General features: G+C 36.1%; 1 protein-coding gene across 14 annotated transcripts in view; it reads left to right on the top strand.

Moving 5' to 3' along the window:
* The window catches only part of LOC140667312 (ras-related protein Rab-37), a 157,319-nt gene that overhangs the window by 100,338 nt on the left and 31,628 nt on the right, over positions 1 to 25,353 (top strand). The gene's annotated exons all lie outside the window — the stretch shown is intronic.

Genomic DNA, 25,353 nt, shown 5'->3' with positions numbered 1-25,353 from the left:
GTCTAGGGAGAAAACTAATTAATTTCTGCTATAAATCTCAATTATTGCAAGTTTCTCGTAACTGCATCTGTTAGAATAATACTATCGCCCAGCTATTGTATCGCAGGTGTGAATCGCGCCCACGCTGAGATATCGTCCAATGTATCTAGACCCTCAAGGCTGAGTTATAGTACGCGCTCTCGCGTACGTTTGACTTACGAGTTCTTAGCTCAAAGTAAATCGTAACTCTCGAGGCGGGAGGGGCTCGATAAACGCGCCCCACTTGCGAACAACCCTCTCAAGCTTGTGTGTCGCGTCACTTTTATGCTCCAAATACCGCGATACATCATTCGCTGCATGATAGACTCCGTACTCCTTCTCGAAGACAAAGTACCTTGTATCTACATGCATTGCGGACCACACCGCACGATCTGTCGCGATTCGTAGAATGAATATTTATCACAGGCCTCTCCTCGTCAAGGAGAAAAATTCGATTTATGGCTTCGTCACTTTGATTTGAAGAAGGACCGTAAGAGAGTTAGTCGTCGTGTTTGCATATTTGATATATTTTCACGGTCCGGTCACAACGGCGAGGGAGAAAAGGGAGCACACATGAGCGTCGAAAAAGAGTCGTTGGACCGAGTGGCTTGGACCCCTCCCTTTTGTTCTCCGCTCGACACAAGCTCTCGCGAATCATCGGAAAGACGGGGAAGAGAGGGAGATGTAGATACCGGCGGGGGAGGGGGGCTCCCAGTCTGTGTGGGATTTTATACACAGAGGCGTTTGAGTATTGAGGTTTTCAGGTGGCTGGCTTGCACTCGCCTTTGATGGAGGCTCGCCGACGGAGAGAAAGTCTTTGTGGTACAAACTATGCAATTACGGGGGAGGAGATCGACCGACCGCGGTAGCGGCCGACTTGCGGATCATCGTGTGACTTTAGCATGACCTTGGCATTTAGCATAAATCGCGTGGTACGTGCATTTGCGGCCGAGTCCCATTTTTTTTGCTCCTTAAAGATGTATAAAGTCGACTTTATTTTTTTTTTTTTTTTTTTTTATATATCTTGCGAATCTTGTCGCGGCGGTAAAATATTTTTTTGCGAAAAAAATATGTACATCTACCCAAATGTATATACATTTGTTTTTATAACGCCCTCAGTGCTTGAAAAATTCCTTCAATAGTTAATTTTGTAGCAAAATATATCCTTTTTCGCGACAAAATTTGCAGAAATATATTGTATATGAAATATATATGATTTCAAATATAAAATTGTGCATAAAATATGCAGCGAGGATAAAGAAGTTTTACGCGGTTCATATTTGTATCTTTCATAGCGTGTCGAGGATTTTATTATTTATCCTCGTCACGGCGGAAATATCGTGGACATCGACCCGTCGATGATTATGGGCCATCGAGTCGCTGCACTTTCCAGTTACGAGAACACGTCTCTCTCGTGTTCGCCGGCTCGGTTTACCGTATCGTCGAGAAAGTTGCAATTGCAATCTATCAAACGACCGCTTAGCTGCGGATTTCACCGGTAACGCGAGAAACTATCTCTCGTGAATGTCGTCGTCTTCGCTCTCCTGCATGGAAAGTCTCATTTTGTTCCCGAGGAACCGCGTCGCGGAGAAATCGCTCGCGAAATCACTGGGCGTATTTTTTTTTTTTTTTTTTTCTCGGGAGACAGTAATTAATACTTAATTCAACCCAGGTCGATTTGAATATCTTCTCTAGAGTTCTTGGAGTAAAGTATTTATAATTTCCGCTGTGCGATTCTATATTTCCCGAGATTTCGAAAAGTTTTTCTATTTCCTCTTTATTTATACAATTGTTATACAAATTCTTTTCTTATAGATAACTTTACGTAAAACTTACTTTAAAAACCCTGTTAGAATTTATAAATAAATCGCACGGAAAATACTGGTTATTTATTATTTTAATTTAAGTCGAAAACTTGTATATATTTATCTCAGACTTACGAATATCTTGCAATACTTTTATTGTTCACGGAAACTTTTTACGATACAATTAAGAGAAACGATTTAAGTATCTCGTGTAATTAGCGTAAGTGTCCTGCTCCATAGGTTTTAATCCGTTCCAAACGAGAATCGATGGCCCAAACTAATTAATTACTGCGAATTCCGGGCAAAGTTAAAGTCCGTTATAGTTGATCAGCGTTCACTCAACGATGAAGAATCAAGACGGTCTTAATTAAAAGCGTATACGTCCATCTTATTAATTAATCTTTGACTTGCTTGATTAAGTGAATCCAACGTTATCTTTTAATATCCAACTAGTATATGAGCAGTATAAAACGTCACACAAACGCGCGGATCTTCGTTAATTTATTTTTTGTCTCGATGAGTGTTGGATGTTTAATAAAAATATTATTCGATAAATATATATTAAAATAATTAATTTTAAAATAAATTATTAATTCTCGAATTACGTTAATCTGTATCGATCCTCTTATTACATAATTTAGATACCGTCTGAATCTAATGGTTATCTACCATTGGTACGAATCGCATTGAATCCTTATAGACGATAATTTCCTAATATATATTACGTAATTCAATAATATCGCCCTATTAGCTTGTGAATATGCATTTTTTTTCAAATATTTAATTTCTTATTTAAAATTATTTTTATGAAGTCGATTGAATGTTTGAAATATTTCGTGAAAATTTTTAATATGAAAAGAAGAAATAAGAATTTTTGGAAATTCACATATTATCGGAGAAAGGAACATAATAAAAATGTAATGTATTTTTTTAAAGATACATTTTTAAATAATTAAAAAAAATTTTTAAAACATACTGTATGTTTTTTTCATTCAGTTACGAAAAGATTTTAATGTGGAAAAGTGTAATTTTATTTTATCAGTTTTTATAATCCTTCGAACAAAAGAATATTATCGCGCATTTCTCATTAATTTCTATCAAAATTTTACTAATATCGCTATTTTTTACTAATTACGTTTTTTAACCTCCATTCCTTTAAACATGAGATGATAAACGCCAAGTTCATTATAAATATGAGGGATGAGACTTAGGCAGAAAATGTTAGTGAAATCTCGACTCTTCGCAGTGACAAAGAGATAAAATGGACCGTGATCGCATTGAAGCCCAGTAGCGTAGAAAACGGAGAAAACGCGTCACCGTGCGATCTTTGACAAGGTATGAAAGAGGAGAAGACAAAGCGTACGGCTAGAAGAGAAAGTTCGCTTAGCATTGAGATACTTAGGGTAAAAAGCTATGAGGGACTGAAAGCCGGGACGAGGGAGAGATGAATAAAGGAAACCTAAAGAGAAGTCATACGCGATCTCGCGGAAAAAAGCGTTGGTTTCTTCTTTCAGATGCGCGAATCGAGTGAAATGTCACGGAGATATCTGAAATGAGATCTTGTAGAATGCGGTCTTTGCTGAGAGTTAAAAATCGCTATTTCTTAGAAATACCGATAATTACTTGCGTTCCATTATCTTCTTGAATTCGGACCTCGTCAACGTAAAATCTCGGTTAGTATCGACAGTCGGCGAAATAAGGAATGAAAGGCAGAAGTAAAGTTGATTATAATTTTCCAAGAGGTAGAGAGGGGAAACAAAGGAGTCCTTGGTAAGGATGGTTGCATACTCGTCAAAGTACCGAGGGTTAAAAGGGGAAGGGTAAGAGGAAGGCGGGCAATAAATCACTCGACCCAAGAGTGCCAAGTTAGACTGTGCCACGTGACGAAGCAGATTCGGTTCCTTCTTTTCCCCACATTCCGAATCTCTCCCTTTCCTTCTTTCGCATCCGTGAAAGTCCCGAGGCGAAACTCACCAATTTTCAGGATATTTGCCAAATTACCTGTACACTTGGGGATATCAATTTTGCTGCACGTGTTTGTCGGAGTTTCGGTTTTTTTTTACAATATCACTGTCGAACGTGATTTAACGCTTAGAGAAAACCTAGTGCTATAAATAAAGGAAACAAATTTTTTTTCAATTTGAATTGGTTATTTAATACATTATATATAAAGTTTCGAAGGAGAGATGTAAGATTGTCATTTAAATAAAGCATTGAATATTTATATAACAGTGAAAGAAAATTAAAACAGTGTATTTTGAGAGTTTAAAAATATCTTGACACTTAATATAAAATATAATAAAAAATAAAATAACTTTTGATTTTTACAGAATTATACAAAATTATTGATTGTATGTCTAGAAAAAAACCTTATCTATATATATATATATATATATATATATATATATATATATATATATATATATATATATAATTTTCTTAAAAGTTTTAGTTTATTTTCTCCTCAAAAATGATTTTTAAATTCAACTCTCAAGATACACAATTGTCCTTTTTCCGTAGATTCATCTATTCTATGTAATCTAACTAAATCGCATGCTAAAAGAAAGATGAATCTAATCTTTTTTATTTGCCATCCTATATTGATAAGAAAGTTTATAAATCATAAATAGCAATCACATAAATCAGCACATAAAAATAATCATTTTTATTTTCTATGAATTTTCAAAAAAGTATTTTATTTTTACTACAGAATTTCCCTACATGTGATTCATTATATATACAATATGTCAATGCAAAAAATGTCCATTTAGTATGTAAATGTTAATTTATATGAAGTTAATTGACACATAATTTACAGTAATGTCGTTTAACTGCTTATAAAGTTACGCTCGTGATTATTCCTCTTTTTGTTTTTTATTTTTCATGTAAAAAAGATCGCTGGCATCTCTCTATTTGCAGATTGAAGGAAATTCTCAATTGCTTTATGACATCGAAGAGACGTGACTGTGGAGCAAGCCAGAGAAATCTCTGCGGGACGGGAAGAATGTTTTAATTATATGCAACGCGCGTTGCCGAGAATTATTCGAAGCGAACACCCGCGGGCTTCATTATAATCGCGGCTTTTATGACGGAAGAAAGACGAGAAAAGCGACAGATGAAACAATCGCGTACATACCTATTCCTTCCTCGAAGATGCCGGAAATGCACTCGAGTGTCTGCTTAATTAAATTGACGTTGATTAATTTTATTCTCGGTGCTTCAAGTATAAAAATTATTTCGAATCTCCGGCTTAATCGGCAGAGTCACGCTACTCAAAACCAGACGTGGCAAAAACAAGGCGTGAAACATCCATTATCCAGGAAAATTGCGAGGGGTCGCTCGTTTCAATGTTTTTCAATTGAAAGATAATTGACACCGCGAGATATCGCATCTCTCGGATATTCGAAATTATATTCGCAAATTATATATCGTTCCGTATTACATTAATCGAATTCACCAAAATTTTATATAATTTACTTTAATTAATATCAATTTCCGAATACAAATTTGTTAAACGTTAAAGTTTTCTCTCGCAGGGGTATACGTTATTTTTAAACAATTATTTTCCCCATAGATTTCACTTTCCCCCCTCCTCCTTTCCCACCTTTATAGATCCGTTTGTGAAGATCTATTTCTCTCGTAAGGCAGAGAGATCTAACGTTTTCTCTTAGAATATCCCCGAAGCGCGATTTATCGCCAGTCTCTTCTCACCATAGTTGTTTCTTAAAGAGAGAGAAAGAAGCACTTACGAATAGAAGTGAGTGGGTTGCCGACTCTAGACGGCACCAGTGTTGCTCGAATCGTTTCGTACCTTTTTGCTCTCGGATACGCCAGAGTACGAGAGAGGCTCGAGAACGTTATTCTGGTCACGAACTTGGCCTTCCTCTTTTTGGCCTTTCCCTCTCTCTCTCTCTCTCTCTCTCTCTCTCTCTCTTTCTCCCGCGTTCATTTTGTTTCACTCCGCCTTTTCGTGTTCTTCTTCTTGTGTTCCTCTTCTTCTTCTTCTTTCCCTGCTTTGTCGTGGGCTCTTGCGCAGCTTATCAATATTTGTATCGATTTATTTTCGTCAAGATATTACGCACGTGTCGAAAAACTTCCGCGATTTGTCTATTCGTTGCTACTCCATCATCGAACGAACAACGATTTAAGTGAACGGAGACATGTGTCGGAGAGTTTTCAGAGAATCGTTTTGATAAAGAGCAAGAAGGGGAAGAAGAAGACAGGAAGTTTGACAGATTTGAATTGAATTCTTGTATTGGCAAAGGTTTTCGCATGGAAAAATTGAAGGTCCTCTTATTTGGCATGTAACAAATTCGATTGTTGATCGATTTTTGCATCCATCTAAATATTCTAAAGATACGATGATGCTGACTTTATAGTATTTAATTTCTTGAAAAGATAAAAAATAAATCAATTAGGTATTTAATTTTTTTTGTTTCTTTAATTTAACACGCGACGTTATTGATTATTGCATTTGCACCAATTTTAATACAAAACAAAACGCAAGTTTGCATTCTTCGAAATAAAAGAATTGAACGTTATATCTGTCAAAGATTAACTCTTAAATTAGCATCTGTTATTGTTAGAATTAGATGAAGAAATATAGCGTTTAAATAAAGAAGAAAAACAAATGATGCTTAATATTATTGTTTCTTAAGTATTAGTTAAAAATTTCATTTGCATTTCAACGTTAAAGCTTCCTTTATATTTTTTGAACTAATAAAAAATACTGGAAAAGATAGAATATTCACAGAATTTCGCTGTATTTTTTATCAAAAAGTTTATTGTTGATGTAATTTATTGAATTTGTTGTTATTTAATTCAATATTTACTGATCTCTTTTTGTGTCATCCTTTATTTTTCTTATATTCCATTCGAATGCATTTAGTTACACGTATACTCGGGTAAGATATCCTAGTCAACGAAAATCCGATCGTGGCGGAAAAGCACTGCGTAAAAGCATACATGATTCGATCTGTAAAGAATTTATTGGAAGGTGCATGAGGTTGGCATCCGTAAAAATTTACATTACCTGCAATGAGAATTCGAAAACTACATCCCACGCACCAATTTAAGGGTTAATCGAGAGGGAAACATCCCGTCTCTTTTTTTTTTCTTGCCTGCGCGATATAATCTCTCAGCTTGCCATAAATTTGTCGATGTGAATAGCGAGCTGATTCGTCCGCCGCGTATAATCATATAATCGAATTATCGACAATATAATAGAATTATTACTCTTTCAGGCGACGTGCGAGCACGATAAATTGCGTCGGAGATTAATCCTCCCTCCCCGTTTCCTTTACGCATACATCCGCCTGTTGCTCTGCCCGGGTGTAATCTAATCGAGGCCGAGTGTAAACTACGCATCGTTGGAAGATCAGACCGTGTGTGATGTGAGGCCTAGAGGGAGAGAAGAGGGAACTGGGCAACATTTGTCGTTGATTATTGGTTTTCGATATTGCACTCGCGCGCGCGCGAGCGCGTTTCCCTCGAAAATAATCGGCCACGTGTGGCCGCTCTCCGCGGCTATCGATTAAAGGGATTAAATTAGGAGCGGCGCGATGTTTGAGGTGCGCTTCCATTGTTTGACAATCACGATTTCAAACGCGATATCAACTTTCTTGTTTGCATGCGGATTTCTCCCTCTCTTTCCACTCCCTCTCAGCGGATTCTATTTAATAATAATTTGCTCGAGTTTTGTCGCTGATAACCGATTATTACGAACAGCTTAATTTTTGGGAGGATTTTTACTTCTAGAAAATCATGCGAACGAATACAAATCGCGTAAAATATGAATCGCTAAATTTGTCATCATATATGAGAGTGAAATTTTTTTTTTTCGAATTTTTTTCTCTTTCTCGAACTTGTCAAATTACTTAAATACATTTCGTCCATTGTTTTCTTTGTATTCACCACTGCCATTGAAAATGTGTTTACTTAACCTTTTGTTACTATCTTGACTCTTGACCATCGAGAGGCGATTGTGAAGAAGTTCGAGCGGTCTGTTCCAAAGTGGCCTCCCACTCTGCTGAACTCTGTGGAGATTCACGTGTTAGAATCTGTCGTGCCTATCCCTTTGTCCGGGCCCACGATGAAAAGGTCAGGCGTGAACGGTCGGGAACGAGCGGGCCCACGCCCTTAAGTACTTTGTACTTCTGCCATTTTGAAAGGAATGAAAGAGAAAGAAAGAGAGTGAGAGAGAGAGAGAGAGAGAGGGAGAGAGAGTGGGAGGCCCACGTACGCACTTCCATGTCAGGAAGACATCCGACATCTGCCAGCGAGGGGTGGCACAAACGAAATCGTCTGACCGTTCGCGGTTTGCAAATAACCGCTCCCTTTTCTCCCCCTTACATGTTTCCTTCCTTTTTTTTTGCCCAAGGGGACTTCGTTCCCCTCTCCCATTTTCGTCACGACGGGGAAACACATTTTATTTATGCGGCTGGAGGTGCCCTTATATTTTCTATCCCGAGTTCCATGTCGCTATATATGGGCAGAGGGGAAAATTTTGGTTAAGGGGGGAGCATCTCTTTTTAGTAGCGATGGATTGAAGTTGCTCGCGCGCGACAGTAGAGATTATATGTATGTACGTTTCATTTGCAATGTCAAGGTAATAGGATTTCTTAACAGAAATAACGCGAGAAAGAGAGAAAGACGACCATCCTTTCTCTTAGAAGGCGAATAATTTATCGCCGGGACTGTCGCGTTTACGTGCAACTGGTTCCTTTTAAGAGAGAATTGTCGTTTTATTATTTTGCGCCGGGTCAAGTTCAGCGGTTGGCATTTAGTTAACCTTTTGCGCCAAATCAACGCCCCTCGGTCTATCCTATTAACTACGCCACGTTGGCACACGTCACCCTCCTGTATTTATGCTTTATTAATTTTTGTAGTTGATGATGATGACACTTATCTCTTTTTATGCGTGCTACTGTCGCTGTTATTACTGTTCTTCTTCTCTCTCTCTCTCTCTCTCTCTCTCTCTCTCTCTTTCTTTTTCTCTCTCTTGACTAAGGGTTGAGCTAATAAACTTTGGCCTCTGGGTTTCCCTCGCAGTGGGATGCCCGATAGTAGATTTTATCTGGTCTTTATCTTCACTGTCTGTGTGTATCTGTGTGTATCTCTAAGGAAGAATCGAGTAGGAGAGAGAAACAAAGATATAAAACTGTGTACACTGAGATTTCCGCAAACAATTGATAAAGGAAAAGAAGATTAAATTAATAAAAAAAAAAAAAAAAAAAAAAAAAAAAACACAACACATAAGTCCTGAAAATCTTTGATTTCGCGATTTGGATTAAAAGGTGAGGAAAATTAAGAAATCAAGATTTGCAAATCCTACTTACGAAGCTTGTCAGATTGCGCTAATAGTAATCGGAGAAACACGACTGAAATGTAATAGCATTAATTACACGCGACATGCGTAATTTCCACATTCCAGATAGGATTATTATTGATTTATATAATGTGTGAGAAAGGGTGAGGGGGGAGAGGAGATAGAAAGGGAAATTCTGCAAGAGAGAGGGCTGTATATTACGACACTGCAGTAGGTTGATGTACAAGACCAAATAGTTTGTAAGCGTGGCTATCAAGTGCATAATTTACGTAACCACCCAGTTCGCCGATCGGAATAGGAATTTGTTGCGAAATGGAATTTCGCGGTTAGTGCATATATTGAGGAGAATCCCGTGAAAATTCAAGTCTGCAGTTTTATACTGAATAAATGCTCGTATAGCGAGCAATGTCATCGTTTTCTTGACTGTGGAGCAAAAATTTATTTTCCTTCGAATTATGTATCTTTTTTAATTTTAAAATTCGTCTACTGTTGATGATTTATTCTGCATTTATAGTTTCGAAGTTTTAAGCAAAATATTGAAGAAGAGGCGAGAATTTGTTCGAAAATGAGAATAAACAGAGCGGGAACACAGGTGGGAATTATTCAGGGTAGATCTTCGAGTATATATACTCGATATCGGAATCGTATCGAGATACCGCTGGTATAAAGAGCTTTTCGAGAGCTCCCTCGGAATATCTCATTGCCGTTCGAAGAGAGAGAGAGAGAGAGAGAGAGAGAGACAATGACGAGAAATTCGCGAGCGTATTTCGCAGGTGGTATCAGTTCCCCGACATTCTCGAACGTAATTCCTATTGTCATGTTTGAGGCGAGCTTAGTAGGACGCAACGCGTCGTCTCATGGCTGCGGTTCATTGCTGTGCATAAGAGCTATTTGCAACGTGTCGCGTGCAATAATTGTCAGACTTAGAGGCCACCGTTAGACACGCGATGTACCACGCACCGGCACGATGCGTGCGATAATTGCCGGCTGTGTGCACTGGTAATCGCCTTAATGTTGCGTCAAGGCCTCCGTAATTAAGGTTGCATAAACGTCCGTCGCCGTTGCGTAAATCGAAGTGAATTCGAAGTCTACGTTCGTGGACGGGAAGTTTCCCGTTGAGTCGACAGGAAGTTGATTTGCATCACAAAATTTATAAGTAAGCTTACTATTTACATACTAATCTGATTTCAAAATATGGTGAGAGTCATTTGTCACGCGACTCTTTAATCTTCAATATTCAATATTTGTTCATTAAAGCTCCATTATAGAACTCTATTTAAATATATATATATATGTTTTTTTTTACAAAAAGAATACGTTATCGCGTTCAAGAAATTATATTTGATCGATGAAAAGTCTTACAGTCGACTTGATATTGTTATTTGCGATTTTTTGTTTGCACGTGCTCGCGGTTTCTATTATGCAAATACATTGTTGTCAGTAATAAAATCGAAAAAACCATTAGATCACTAAAAAAAAATGATTTTGCAACTTGAACAAAAAAAAAAAAAAAACAGATAAATTATTAGCAAATACTGTGATACCACATATATTTTGCCCTTAATTAATTTAAATGACAGAGACAGAATTTATATCTGTACTATTAATGTAATTTAGATAGAAAATTTGTCTATGATGCCTATCTTTAAGGCCTATTGTCAAGGACAATTATATTTGGCAATGGGATCTAAATTTTCTAGAGATATTGCTGCTATAAATTCTATGCGTGACAAACAATATTCTAACAGATACAAAAAGTAGCGATAAATTTTAATTGAGACATCTAGAAATCCACATTAGCAAATTATTTTTTTAAGTGATTAAATAATGTTATCGATGAGTTTACTGTGCCGTAATATTCAAACTTTGGTGGCAACATTTTGGCCTTCAATATTTCAAAATATAAATCTACAGCATTCTTTATGATTTATGCGTGTTTTTTTTATCGACATTGCAATTTCGTATTTGGCGTAGCAATTTGTAAGTTGGTTGACTAAATTTTTTAACGCGCTATTATGCAATATATATTCCAATATATCTATCCATTTGTGTCGTAATTTTTGTATCAAAAAATCCGTATAATGTACACGTAATTGACAGATATTTTACATAATTTCAACACAATGCAATATACACAAACGGCTCCCTTTTTCTCTGAACATGATCAATCGTGTACACATCGTGACAATTGTTGATAATACCGAGTCCCTAATGGTGGATTGTGATAATTGAAACGGTACCGTGTGTTCGCACATCCGTACAATTATTATTACCGTTACTCATATCCGGCTTATACGGTTCATTTATTTAACGAGACGGTTGTCGGATTGTAAATACCGCAACATGTATAAATCGTGTTGTGCTAATGACGTCACGATTCGGTAAATAATTAATATTACAATAACATATTACAATCTCTGTTGCGAACAAACTTGGTTGCAAGTAATTTTTATCGAAAGTTTTTTTTAAGGGACAATATTCCGGAAATATTTGCGGATTAAACGAAACACGAAACACTGACCAAACTATCAAACATTTTATGGGAAGTTGCGCATGAAATATTTAAAATCCTCTGATTAAAAAACTCTGTTCAAATATTTTCCGAAATCGGGCGAAAAATTGTATCGAGTTTAAATAACATACTTTTTTTTTTTTTATTGAAAACACGATTGCTCGCCCACTACATCGGGATCGATGTAAAGGTTTTAATTATTCGTTCATAAAATAAATTATCGATATTTTCAGGGCTGCAAATCATTTCTCACTTTGTACATCGTATGCGAAAAAATTTATAAACATTTTTTTCATGATTTTTCCATCCTCCCCTTTTCCATTTCCAGAAGAATATTTTATTTCCCGCGAATGAGAGGGATCGCGTATCGAGAGTAACGTCAATCGCGTCATTCATAAATCTTTTTACTTGGCGAAAAAAATCTTGTTCGAGCAGAGATTGCGATGAGCAAAGAGAACGGCGAGCATAAATTTCCAATTGCGCGAAAAAAGCGACATCGGGAACCGTATAAATCGGATATTGCCAAAAAAGAACCGAGTGTAACTTTTTTTTGCTCTCTAGAACGAGAGGAATGATTTCTATGAAGAAGAATTCGGGACCAATTTGTTCGCATGCCATGAACGTTGACGAGAAAAAACGTGGAGATCGAGAAAGGCAGATTTCTTTTTCTATTTGACACTTTGACGTACACTAATAGCCGCTGTGTATCAATCTTTCCGATGACACAACTCGTGTCCTACGTCGATGCTAATTGAAGTTTGATAATTGGAATTCCAACGTATGCATCGTAAAAGCAAAACCAACTTTGCGCATCTTTTCCTTGTTATTTGTCGAGAATTTTCGCGTTTTTTATCCTACTTTATTATTAAATTAATAATTTATTACTTAATAATAATTTATTATTTAATTAATATCTTGATAGTAACATGTAAAATATTTTATAGCATTAATATCTCTTATAACAACTATATATTCCTACTGTAAACAAATTCACGTGAAATCTAATTTTTTAAGAGACTTTTAAGAAATTTTTAAGAAATACGATATTCTCCGGTAAAATTATTAATAAACAACTTTTTTTTTCTATCGTTAAACAGCAAATGGAACATCAGACCTGTGGATAAAAATGCTGTGTACAATAATGCGATCGATTTGTTCATGAATAGAGAAGATCTTTAATGGATTGTGCGATATCTTCAAGTACTTTAACTGTAATCACAGGTTCCATCACTGACGGAGTATCAGGTGGTCCAAGACCTCGATTGAGAAAACTCCGCATGGAACCCCAGGTGTATCCAAGGATGCGAAACGAGTTATCTAAACAAAGGGTTGCTCGATCCCTTTACTTCCCCACGTGATGATTTATCGAACGATCTTATTCAATCCTGGTATCGCAATCTTGGATAAAGTACATTAATATAATAAGAAATAATTCTTTTTCTTTTTATATTATTATGATAGAAAAGGTACTGAAAAATTGAGATTGCACTTTGTTGTCGGGCTTAAATATAAGTTGAAAGTGAAGATTTATACGTGATAGACTCTACGCTCCTTATCGGAGATGATATCACAATTTTGACTACTGTTTTAAATTTTTAAACAAATCGCATTTACTAAAAACGAATAGAAATTTGAAAAATCGATGTTGAAAACGCGACAGAGAAGCAATAAAAAAATGCGACTGCAAATACGTAGAATTTTAACGTAATGTCAAAAGAGATAATTCGCAAGTGATATTGATTTTACAGTGCGAAACTGATTCGCTCATTACTGAGATGTAACCTAGCGTACAAGGTCGTGTCGAGAAGCGCTTGTTGACCGTTTGATCAAGTGTCGTCAAAAAGACTTAGGGTGGTCATTGAAGCAAATTCAAGGTTCAACTTTTCGGTTGCTTCTGTAACTTTCTTCTAACAAGATATAATAATATCCAGCTGATCATGTCGGTCAGAAATTCTATCGAAATTTCTGTAAATCGTTTTCGTTGATTTTCCATCTGGTCTAACTTGAGATAGAAAAGAAGTATCACAGATAATCGGTTTTATACGGTTCTTTTTCTCGTCAAATAGATATCATTTCTCTTTTGGACAGACTTTTCGAAACAAACAAAGAGAATTGTATATCAAAAGGCATGTCGATAGTTTTTAAGTCGCTTGACATGTCGGAGGTAATTTAAAGTCCTTTTTGTTATATCACAAAATATAAACAATAATTGGAAAAAATATTAGCGTTATATCGGCAAAGTGTTTTGTTTCTATTTTATTCCTTTTAGAATGTGATATAATATAAAATGTAATATAATATAATAAATATAATTAATATAATTAATGTAATTAATATATTAAATATAATATTAATTCATATAAATTTATTAATATATAATATATAATATATAATATTAATTCATATAAATTTATTAATATATAATATTAATTAAATATAATAAATAATAAAATTAATAAATATAAATAATATATGTATATATTTAATAAATATAATTATAATATAAAATAAATAAATGTAATACAGAATTCCTGCAATTTAATAATAGTCATGTAGTATATGTAATTATTACAAAAACACCAACGTAATTTAATAAAATAATTAAAAAATTAATTAAAAAATTAAGTATTATTAATGCAAATATTTCTTTTGGAAATTAAATATTTATTATGATATACAGTGTGTATTCTATTTTAGAAGATTTGTATTTCAAAAAAAAGTCTAAGACTCCATCATCGAAAGGGGATAATTGAGCTCTTTGGAGAAGAACACCCTGTATATAAACTCATATATATATATCTATATATCTCCCTTCTATCACACAAACCCAGAGTGGTTTTCAACCCGGTGGAATCGTAAACTTCCGTCGTAATAACAATTTTGATTCCGCCCGACCGTATTGTCGCTTTAAAAAAAAAAAAGGAAAAAAACTCGCCTTTTCGCGTTCGCAAAATCACTTCGATCTCGACTCGCGTCGTTTTTCCCTGTCGCGATATACATTATTCCTTCGAAATCCACGCGTTACGAGGCTACGATAATCCGGATTCTGGACCGTAACCCGAGTTCCACTTCCCCTCTCACCCTCTTTCTCTCCTCAGTCACCGCCACGTCACGTGGCTTCGATCTGTATCGATCGCTCGTTCCGATCCGTGGTGTGTCCGACACCGGGCACACGCAGGCTACGTCAAAACCTGTTGCCACGAGGTGCTCGGCCGGTGGCGCGTGCGCGTCGGAAAGAAGCAGCAACGAGAGTTAAGGGGAGGGGGGCGAAGGGGGGAAGGGACAAGGGAAGAAACGCACGCGTGTCGTCATGGGAACGCGAACGGTTCCTGGCTCGAGACGCTCGCGCTTTCGTGGGTGCCTGCCTGCGTGGGTGAGCGGCGCGGGTGCGGAGGAGACTCCCCCGCAGGGGGTCCGCGGATCGTCAGGTCGCGGGGGAGGAAGGAGGGATAGGTAGGTAGGAAACCCCCCCATCACATACAGTGAGCGCCGACAGTTTCCCCCAACTGTCGAAGTCGTTCAGTTTCCGAATCCGCGGCCGTTCCGCGGGACCGTTCCGCGGAGCCTAAACGCTCTCTCTTTCTCTCTCTCTTCCCGGAGAGAAAGAGAATAGCGAAAGTCTTCTCAGGCTTTTCCATCGCGGGTGACACGTGTAGAGTGTTAGCTCTGCCTATCGTTGAATCAATCGATGTCGATCGACGATTTCTCACGTTCGCGATAGATTTAAATGTCCACAATATTTCTTGACCAATTCAAGACGTAAGTTGTGTCGTGATGTTTCTTTTTTTCATTCTTGTTGTTATAAAATATGGTGTTGTATTTTTCTTTGTTAAGATTTTATATAGAGTTTTCAATCGCTCACAAGCGCAATAATTTTCTAGGATGTCCCTTTTATCGTCACATGAGATTCGAAGTTTAAAATACTTTTCGTAATATTACAGTAAATATGTTTGTATGTATGCAATTTTTAAAGTCTACCTCTTGATGTTCATAGTTTGTGAATAGTAAAATTATCCAACATTGTGATACGTTTATTACATTAGGCAATATGTAAATTAGAGCACAGCCTTCTTGGCGCTCAACATACGTCTCTCGGAAACCCAGGTTGTCTAGATATATGATTAATGTGCATACACATGTTCTAATTATCTAATAATGATTAATGGAGAAACCGCTGTACATTTATACGTGATATCTTAATGAACTACACAATTTTATATATATATTAAAGTCGAGAGACGGAATTATTTGGGAGAAAATTCGCAAGAATGTGGAATACTGTAGCAAACTATACATTTCTTAATTGTTCATAAATGTCCTCTTTTTTATTAGACCGATAAGAATCAGAAAAAAAACTAATTAGACTAAAACTAAAAGAAAAGTCTGTGAAAAAAATAAGAAAAAAAATTTGTGTTTTGACGTAAATAACATTTTTGACACGTGTTTAGTTGGATCTCGAATTCGTCCTCGACACATTCATCTATTTCAACGAACAGTTTTGTGGCAATAAATTCCGAGTTAATTAGAATCTGTCAAAATAGCTTCTCAAAGTCAGGAGCAGTTAGTTTTTATCGGCCAATTTCGTTCAGGTAGTCTCAGTTTCTCTCCCTGAAAGTTTTTCAGATAAATTTAAGATAAAATCCCCTGCTTCGTAAAGATTCAACTTCCGTGGTTTTCGGTTGAACGTTATTAATCTTGACTAATCGTTCTTCGCTCGACAAAGTTGTAATGCCGAATTCCTAAAAACTTTTACATTCTTAACGATCACATAATTTTAGAGAGAAAAAAAATTTGGAAAAATTATAAGCTTTATTATACTACAGCAGAAAAAAATAATTGAAAATATATTGTTATTTATTTTAACTTATACTCCTCTAAAAATTAAATAATATTTATATCATTTTTTAATAAATATTCATTTATTTAACGAAATTAAATAATAAGTATATTTTTACAAGATATATATTTATTAAAATTATTTTACTCAGTTTTATTTATACGTCGATTATGTAAAATTCTACGAATATACCGATCTTTTTGAGATGATAGATAATTAAAAGAAAACTTGTAATTAATAAAGGTTTACAGAGAAAATATATATTTAGACATCGATTCTATACATTTTATCTTTAGTCACTCGATTGAGGAAAGAGGAGAGGAGAGGAGAGGAGAAGAGAGGAGAGAGAGAGAGAGAGAGAGAGAGAGAGAGAGAGAGAGAGAGAGAGAGAGAGAGATTTTCTAAATTATTCTCTCTTTTATTATTAATGCAAGCGAAGTTGCCGTCGAAAATTTGGTAAGTGACTTGATTAAATTCAGTAGTTGCACGAAATGAAACGGATTTTTCTCCCAGCCTGACGTGACTTCCCTTCAATTTTGTACACGTGCCGCCCTATCGAAATTCAATTCTGCACACAATTTGCGGACAGATTGTAAACGTAACTGATTCAGTTGCCGAATAATTCCTATTAACCCGGATCTCTGAGGTCGCGCCGATTTCGTCGGATTCGCCATTTGATTATTATTTCATCGTTTGCCGGAGCTGCACCGGATCAGCTTCTGGAAATTATATCGATCTTTTTGCTTTCCTCCAGTAAAAAATAAATATATATAGAATAATATTATTTATTATGCATTTATTTCCAATTAATTATTTAAAATTTAAATCTGCGCGATAAAGTTGTGGGACAGAGTATCGAATATTAACAATTAAGATTCGACGAAAGACAAGTGTCTATAAATTTACGTTATTTTTGTATCCTAATTTCAGAAATAAATTTCGGAATAATAAAGATTTGTTAATTTTGTTTATTTTGTTAATTAATTATGTCTAATTATTTTTTTCGAGCTAGTTTTAATTTAAAGTATGAAATGTATTTATAATCCCGTCACGATGACATACATGTATATTATTACATTTGCAATTAATTAATCAGTCTCATTTTCAAACGATTGAGGAATATGTACCATTGGTAAATCTTACCGCGTGTACCCGCATAAATTATCCCAATAATCACTAATTAATGGATATTCTCTGGATCGCATCCGATGAAGAGCAATACGATACACTACAAAAAAAAAAAGAAGAGAAAGGACGATAGATTCTTGCAAATTATTAACAGATTCACGGATAATTGATGTCCAATTATTTAAAGAAAGACGAAATACGCGAACAACGAAATGTTTTTTGCTGTTGGAAAGAGGTGCAGATCGCGTAAACATGAAATCAATTACCATTTTTATTAATGATTAATTAGTCGAGCGGGATGACATTTGGCTACAAGTAGAATCGTAAGGATGATCTCTCGATCGATATAAAAATATCGCAATCTCTTTAATTGATATACGAAATTAATTTATATAATATTTCGGAATTACCGGATAATATTTTTATCACAAATATTTTCTGAATTTGATAGTTTCACATTGATTTTCTCTCAACGAGAGAACTTAGTTTTCATGTAACCAATAGATAAAAATAAGTGGCTTTTTACGAATTAAGCTTCAAGGGAGATAAAAATCGTATTCCTGAGTTAATTATCAGTATCTTTTACTTTATTAGAATTTTAATATCAAGCACAGTTACGCAAGAATGTTGAAAGTTGGAAAGATGAAGGAGAGATTGCGAGGAAAAGGAATAATTGACTGAAGATATCGCGATTCCAAGATTATCCGAGAGGGAGACGATTTGTTTAACTCGCGCAAAATCAAACACCTGCGTCTTACCAACGTGTCGAGAGATTCTCAATTTTTATTGCGCGTATTGGATTTGTAATAAGTATCAAATGCAACGAGAATTGAACATTATTATAATATTCAGTGCTTATATAATCCTATGCTATTTCAATATATAATATTCAGAAATGTTTCGTAACGTAATAGTTTATAATTGAAGGATAACAAGTTTAATCGATAAATTTAATGCGAGTGCAGACATATATATTGGAGACAAGTTGTGAAATTATGCGAGAATCGCTGCTTGTTAATCTTCTCACCAAAGGAATAGTTGCTAATGTAAGCGCGAAATTCTAACAGATATTACTCGGATTACATTATTGCTCCTGTATAAGCTCGGAAGCCATTAAATCGGGATTAACATATTCCGGAAAGCGCAAATGGAATTCCCGGTGTGATCGGCGCGCGAAGCAGCGGTGTAATAATAATCTCGTCTCTCGTTCGGGAACGTTACATCAGGAATGGATTTGCTTTTTATTTCGTCACGAGGATGTAAAATCACGGAAGAGAAATCACTTTACTCTGACGCACTACATTACCGCTAATGAGAAGCAATTTTTTGCCGAGTACTCGTGACACAAGTACTTGTAATTAGCAATATAATTTCCGTTGTCTCTCCTCAATTTAATATTTTATCCGAGAAAATATCGTACCATTTGACGCATCGTATTTAAACAAGAAGAAAAATCATCTAGTGGATTTGATATGCACATATACAATAGACTTTTAATATTCTATCTTATAACAATAATATTAAAATAGAAAATTACAATATATTATTTTATTATTTTATAAATTATATTTTATATTATTTATTTACGAAAAAATACTAAAAAGAAATTGCGCATAAAATTAATGTAAAGAAAATGCAGATATGCGTGTAAATAAATCTTGAGAAAACTATCAGTCGTCCATAATGTATGCGCGATATATGTTTTGTTCTCAAAATTCATTTTTTTTTTTTTTCTTCAGCAAAGTTGAAAAGTTGCATATTTCGTCATATAAGTATGATAGTAATACCGAAGAGATTCTCTCTGATGGAACACGGTCGAGATGAAAAACGCGCGATTCTATGTATTCAGGACTACACTGCGGTAAACAAGGGTAAAAATTATGGCGGAAATCATGACACACTCTGCGCGCTGTTTGCGAAAGACTTCAACTCCGCAGAAGATGAACAGTCCACTTTAACGGCCGAACTTTACCGAACTTTACAAATTCACGGAATCGACGGCATCTCGGGACGGCTGAAAGTTTCGCCAGATCGTATACATGTTCTTCTTAGACTCGTTTGCGCTCTCAAAACGACAAATATTTTCTTCCTTTTAAAATTGCGAAGAGGAAAAGAGAGAGAGAAAGAGAGAGAGAAAGAGACCTCGTACTTAGAAATATTATCAATGATAAAGAAATAAATACTTGAGTTTTTATATTTAATTTATACGCGTTTAAAATTAAATATTGATATTTTTGTGATTATTATACATATCTCATTTTAATTAATTCTCTAGTCGTATAAGTGTCACAGTCTTTCCCTCCTTTTTCTTCTCGATACACTTTGCGACTTTTCCGCGATCTGTTTCGTTGGGTATATCTTTTGTAGAATAAGGACGTGTCATCGTGCATATTTCTATCTCTTTCTTTCTCTCGGAAACGGAAACTTTGCCTTGTTACGGTCGGCGTGTTAATTACCGCACGCTATCTCCTCTCTTCCCCCACCCTCTCAATGCGAATATGTTTACTTGGGGGCCCTCTGCGCGTTACTTCCTGGTTCTTTCTTCGAGAGATGAAAGGGCTTCGACCTTACCGCCACATTGCATTTCCAAGGGTGAGGGTGTCGACACGGTCGCCGACCTTGCCGTTTCCGTCATCGCCTTCGGCGAAGGGCGTTTCAAAGGTCGAAGGACGGCCATTTTTCAGATTGGCAATTGCCTCTATCGCGCGATTCGATCCCGCGATCAATAGGTATACCTAAGGACGAGATGAATAATCGCGAGGTGAGCCGACCGTTGAAATTTACGACCAGCAGCTTCGCTACTTTGGCCACCAGCCAAATAATCTTAGCATATTTTTTCGCCAAAAGGAACGATCCACACATGAGCTTATTCGCAAATATATTCGAAGAATGAATGAATATTCGGGACGGGAAAGAGGGCGGATTGTTGATCGACGATGATGAGAAAAATAGCGATATATTCGATATGCGCAGAAAAATGCCGGGAGGACTTAAAGTATCACAATATTCGTGAGCTTTGATGAGAACGCGAACCTATATATGTATATTTATCGAATAAATGGCCGAGGAAATTTATTTTACTTTAGCATAGAGCCGATATAATAACTACCGTCATCCGCGCATTTCCCGTCGGATACTACGAGATATTTGTGGACTCTCGCACAAAGATATATACTATATATATATATATATATATATATATAGTGTATTTATTGAAAGACGAGCTCTCTCTACACAAAGCGCGCAAACAGGAAAGGAAAACGAAGTCAAAACACAATCAAACAAATATTTTGTTCGTGGAATTGAATCTAGAAATCGACTTATACAAGCGTAGGAAATATTCAAAAATACGTACTCTACTTTCCTTTCGATCCTTTGAAATTTCTCGAGATATTCTGTCTATATACTTTGTTTTTATAATTTAAAAAAATAATATTTTTATCAAATATGTAAAAAACGCATGCATAGAAAAACATCGACAAAGCTGATATAACATGTATAATTCTTTGTCCGTGAAACTGTATATAAAATTGATAGCAATTAATGGATAGAATTAATAGCTGTATATTCTCTTCATCTTTCTTGGATTAATGAAGTGTTCGGAAACAATATTATCGCGACATAATTTTCATCAAAGTAATTGATTTAAAGATCAATTGACATTATTTACGTATTTTGCGATTATTAAATCTAACGCAATCTTAAATCTGTATTTTTTCCATTGTCCATCCGTGACATAAAAATACTCGATTCCCGAATGTATCGAATATCATGTAGATCCGTTGTATTTTTCGAAAAAAGATATTGACGCAACGCAACGTCGACATTATTTTAAGAGAGAACATTTCGAACGCAGGTCGCGCAGTAATTATTACATTAATCACGATGGGAAACGTGTATGTGCGTTTGCTTAATTGTCAAGCGCGTGCAACTCATTAAATTATAACGTTGTTCCAAATCCCGTATATTTATATATCTATCAGCGTCGCATCTACCTTTCTCAATTCTCTCTCTCTCTCTCGTTTTCTCTCGTCTCATCCATCGCGTATAATAATGAAATCTGCACCTCCAATTCTAAGATATAGCGTAAGTGTATCTCGAGGGATTGTCAAACGCGTGTCTCGGGAGTTTTGATTTCTCCGGGAGAGATCTTCGGAGAGATTCGTCTTGAATTTCGATCCGAGATATCGCGTTGATGCGCTTTTACGTGCAATCCACGTCTCGCGTGCGTATGATGATGGCATCTCGATAAGAAAAGAGCTCGCTCGTCGATCGCGGTCGGAAGCAATCGCGGATGAGTCGCGCAAAAGGAGCAAAGCCGCGATTCGATTGGGATTTTATCGACGATGAATTCGAAATCCGCTATTAGCGGTCGGGCAAGAGATTTCACGTCGACAAATTTTCATACGTAAATCCTATTAATTTCTGAATTATAATATTATATAATGGGCACATTGCGCAAGGGATTCTTTTTCTCCGAGATTCATCTTTATAAAACGTCAAGTGTTTCACTTTCTCAAGCGGTAACCTACTTTCACAAAGAGATAAGCACGCTAAAACCTGCAGAGATCTTCGTAAATTCCTTTCCTATTCTGGAAATAGTATTGTTCCTTTTCCCTTTTTTTATTTCGTTTTTCCCTCGACATTCACGCTCAACCTGTCTCGAAGGATTATCTGTCTCTTTTTCTCTCTCTATTAACTTACGAAGAGATCGATTCCGCGATAGTTTATCAATAACGATATACGTACTTCTCGGGAGTTATTTTCGTGATCTATTGTATAAATAATTCATTAAAAATGATAAAGATTGATTAAGAATTTCAGAGTGATAATATCTATCATTCAGAAGACAATATTTCTTTATAAATTTTACATATAATTAAATCAAATTTAACTGATTTAAATCAAATTTAACTGAATTTGATTTCCATAAAAGGAATTTTATTGACTATGATAATAAGTCAAACGAGTTGTCGGGGACTAGTTGGACCTGTTATTGTGACTGTATATGCTTCAACGAGGTAGAAAATCGGCCTCTATTCGCTGTATACAACTTACGAACAATAAGCAATAAATGCGATAAGAGTTAATTTCATCAGTACGGGCACATGCTGGAACAATCGCTTGTTGTAAGTCAGTTATGCACGAGGTCGGTTGGCCGGAGGGAAGAAAAAGTCGCGGAAAACTGTCTCTTCTCGCGAATTTATCGAGTCGAATACATGCATTCAAAGTGGAAGCGAAAATCAAAACAAGTGGAGTAGATTCACAAGATCGCTAGAATCGCTCGTCCAAGTATGAGTTTTTACACGATCACATATGATACATGTGTCACATTTAAGTCAATGTAGCACCTCTAAGGTCACATTTTTTTCCTGCTTCATAATGCTTTGTGAATTAAAGCGATTGTTAGAATCTTTTTTTTACACGTAATATAAATGAAGTGTTCTCATGAATAAGGAAAGGTTTCTCGTGCTACAATTTTTGCGCAGTGAATAAATAAATTGCACCGACGATTTCGGTATTGTTTCCTGAACAGGAGATATACATATATTATTAAGAGAATATTTTATACATTGTTATATTAATCGAATTCGATCGGGATTTATGAAATTATTTCGCGGTTTTACAGTCGCGCGATTCGGTTGTCGACTGAATAAATCAGGATGTTTCATATTCGCGAGATATACATACAGGTATACTTTTTGAAGCGAACGCAAACATTCGTCGTGATACGGCTGCATGCATGCATCCCGTTTTGTAATTCATGTGATGTACTCGTTATATCAAATAATGGTCAGACATATATATCCCCTCCCCCCCCCCCCTCTCGCGGAGTTAAATTTCACATTTAAAACCCGCCACCATAACTACTGTATATTGCTTCCGTCTGTCTCTTTCGAATTATCGCTGAACCGAATGAAGATTTATAGACTCATTGTGCCTTCGAGTTATTTTTTAATAACATGCACTCTTCATATTCCGATATCTTGTCACACATTTTAGAAAATGTCCATCATTTTAAAAGCAGTTCGTTATTTATAATACAGAGAATATGGGAACTATTCATTTTAATTTTAACGATATTTTTCGAACGTGCACATCCTCCGCCAATTAACGTGTTCCAGTATCGCACTCTCTTAAAATAAGAGATTAAAATAATGACACAGGACTTCACCGAGGATCAATGAGTATATTCTACTAATCTTCAGTGAAAACTGAAAACACTAACTTTGTTTATCCATTTTATGTTCTGCTGTAATGGTAGTAAAATTTTATAAATAAAATAACTACTATATAATATAGTATTAAAATTCTATACATATTAGATATTTTTAAGATGATTAAGTCATAAAAAAATAAAGAGTAAGACCTTTAGTCAAATTCAGACATTTCTTTTTAAAGAATATATTGCTATAAACTTATCTCATACATAATATTACAAGATATTTTAAAATATCTTATTGATTAAACCAGCCATTAATTAATTCTGAGACTGTCAATGATTACTATAATATTTTCCAATGACAATACATTGATTCCATTTAAAAGAATATTATTATCTTCACCGATTCGAATGATTCCCACCTGCGAATAATAATCCCATTAAATTTTTTTCGTTCTTCGCTCGTGGCGCGAGTCCGGATGTTGTTAACCGAGGATAAGAGTCGGTCGCCAAACCGGTAGCGATGAAGAAAGAAAGGAAGAGAGAGAAAAAAAGGAAGAAAAAAGGGAGGAACGCGAGAAAGAGAGAGAGAGAGAAAGAGAGAGAGAAGGGTGGAGTTCACATCGGCAACGCGTTGTTGCGGCGTCCGGCAAACGCGTCTCCGACACATTTTCCATGCCGATGCACTTACCCTCGCATCCCCCTTCGTTCTCCCCCCGCGTCCGCCGCGCTGCACCCCACAGACGACAATCCACCCCGTCCATGCGCTTCCCCCCATCCTACCGTCTACTCCCTTTCGTCCCCCACCCTGTCACAAGCGCCCTTCGCTCACCTACGAGTGACGACGCCTGGTCTCTGGAAATAGTCGCTACAAAGCGATTCGCCGTGCATCTATCGTGTGTGCTGACGTGCGATTGTTACCAGAGCCCGGGCCCTTTTGTATCTCTCTATCTCTCTCTCTCTCTCTCTTTCGATTCGCGACCCGTAAAAGAAAACGAGCGACGATGATTCTACGCCACGTGAGGTGTCGCGCCGGTGTATTTTTCGATGAATTTTCGCGACAATGCGCGATAAAAACCTTATCGGCACCACGGCCTTCGAGACCGTCGGCGATATTTTCGTCATGATTTCATACGCGCGGCTATAATGGAAGTTGTGTTTGTGCGCGTGCATGTGTGCACGCTTATCGCCTTGCGCGTGTGACTACTATGCATATGTGAAACTTGGTCGCGGCTTTCGATTTCTGCTCATTCCGACCGCGTTTATTAATCCGGCTTCCGAGAAGAAAGTGTGCGTTTCTATACCCCAAGTGATGCCTAAAAGGAAAGTTGCTCTGTAAATCGTGTAAACGCGTGTGGACGTAGAATGTCGATAACGATAGATAAGCGCGAGATAGAGGAATTAATTGACGTTAAGATTTTATTGCGAAATCTTTTTATTCCCGTAAGGATTAAATTTAGTTTCTTACATGAGGAAAAAATAATCATCTTGCTGGATCTATATCATTTTGAATTATGATTCTTTTTCTCTCTCTGTCTTAATTTTTGATTAAATTTAAAAAAT

Source organism: Anoplolepis gracilipes, chromosome 6 (assembly GCF_047496725.1).
Source record: "Anoplolepis gracilipes chromosome 6, ASM4749672v1, whole genome shotgun sequence".
Taxonomy (NCBI): Eukaryota; Metazoa; Arthropoda; class Insecta; order Hymenoptera; family Formicidae; genus Anoplolepis; species Anoplolepis gracilipes.
Note: the sequence above shows the minus strand (reverse complement) of the source record. Positions and strands in the feature narration are given on the sequence as shown.